We start from the raw sequence: 2,251 nt of genomic DNA, 5'->3' as shown, positions 1-2,251 counted from the left end.
CCTGAAAAAGATGGAAAATGAGAATAATCACACTGTAGGAACCTGAATATGACGAAAAAAACTTAAAAACGTAGAGAATTAAAAATTCACACTGTAGGACCAGAATATGGCAAGAAACCTTGAAAAACGTTGGAAATTAAAATTTACACCGAAGGACCAGGAATATGGCCAGAAAACATTAAAAACGAGATAGATTAAAAACTCACACTGAAGGACCAAGAATATGGCAAGAAAACCGAAAAACATGGAAAATTAAATATTCACACTGTAGGACCCAGAATATGGCAAGAAACACTGAAAAACGTGGAAAATTAAAAATTCACACTGTAGGACCAGAATATTGAAGGAAACCTTGAAAAACATGGGAAATTAAAAATTCACACTCTAGGACCAAAAATATGCCGAGAAAACTTGAAAAAGGTGGAAAATGATTAAATCACACTATAGGACCCAAATATGACGAAAAAAACTTAAAAACTTGAAAAATTAAAAATTCACACTGTAGGACCCAGAATATAGGGAGAAACCCTGAAAAAAGTAGAAAAATAAAACTCACACTGAAGGACCCCTAATATGGGGAGAAAACCTGAAAAAGGTGGAAAATGAGAAAATCACACTGTAGGACCCAGAATTACAAAAAAAACTTGAAAAAAATGGAAAATGAGAAAATTACACTGCAGGAACCAGAATATGCCGAAAAACCCTGAAAAACGTGAAAATTAAAAATTCACATTGTCGGACCCAGAATATGGTGATAAATCATGAAAAAAGTGGAAAATTAAAAATGCGCACTGTATTACCCAGAATATGGTGAGAAACACTGAAAAACTTGGAAAATAGAAAATTCACACTGTAGGACCCAGAATATGGCGAGAAACACTGAAAAATGTGGAAAATTAAAAATACACGTGATAGGACCCAGAAAATGGAAAGAAACACTGAAAAACACGGAAAATAAAAATTCACACTGTAGGATCAGAATATGGCAAGAAACCGTGAAAAACATGGAAAATTAAAAATTCACAGGGTAGGACCAGAATATGGCAAGACACCTTGAAAAAGGTGGATAATTAAAAATTCACACAGTAGGACCCAGAATATGCCGAGCAAACCTGAAAAAGGTGGAAAATTGAAAATTCCCACTGTGGGACCCAGAACATGGTGAGAAACACTGAAAAACATGGAAAATTAAAAATTCACACTGTAGGACCAGAATATGGCAAGAATCCTTGAAAAACGAGGAAAATAAAAATTCACACTGTAGGACGCAAAATATGCTGAGAAAGTCTGAAAAACGTGGAAAATTAAAAACTCACAATGAATAACCCGGAACATGGAGAGAAAACCTGAAAAACGAGGAAAATAAAAAACTCACACTGAAGGACCCAGAATATGACAAAAAAACAACTGAAAAATATGGAAAAATAAAAATTAACACTGTAGGACAAGGAATATTGTGAGAAAACCTGAAAAACGTGGAAAATTAAAATTCACACTGAAAGACCTGGAATATGGCGAGAAAACCTGAAAAAAAATGGAAAATTAAAAATTCCCACTGAAGGTCCTAGGATATGGCAATAAAACCCTGAAAGAGGTGGAAAATGATAAAATCACACTATAGGACCCAGAATATGCCAAGAAACACTGAAACAAGTGGAAAATTAAAAACTCACCACTGAAGGACCCAGAATATGCCAAGAAAACCTGAACAATATGGAAAATGACAAAATCACACTATAGTACCCCAGAATATGGCAAGAAAACCAGAAAAAAGTAGAAAATTAAAAACTCAAACTGAAGGACCCAGAACAAGGCGAATAAACCTGAAAAGGGTGGAAAATGGGAATATTGCACTGTAGGACACAGAATATGGCGAGAAACCCTGAAAAAAGTAGAAAATTAAAAACTCACACTGAAGGACCCCGAATATGGCGAAAAAATCTGAAAAAGGTGGAAAATGAGAAAATCACACTGTAAGACTCAGAATTACGAAAAAAAACTTGAAAAATGTGGAAAATGAGAAAATCACACTGCAGGACCCAGAATATGCCAAGATACCCAGAAAAACGTGAAAATTAAAAATTCATACTGTAGGACCCAGATTATGGCAAGAAACTCTGAAAAAAGTGGAAAATTAAAAAATCACACTGTATTACTTAGAATATGGCGAGAAATACTGAAAAACGTGGAAAATTAAGAATTCACATTGAAGGACCTGGAATATGGCGAGAAAACCAGAAAAACAAGTAAA

Source organism: Mus caroli, unplaced genomic scaffold (assembly GCF_978045245.1).
Source record: "Mus caroli unplaced genomic scaffold, Mus_caroli_1 scaffold_250, whole genome shotgun sequence".
NCBI lineage: Eukaryota > Metazoa > Chordata > Mammalia > Rodentia > Muridae > Mus > Mus caroli.
Note: the sequence above shows the minus strand (reverse complement) of the source record.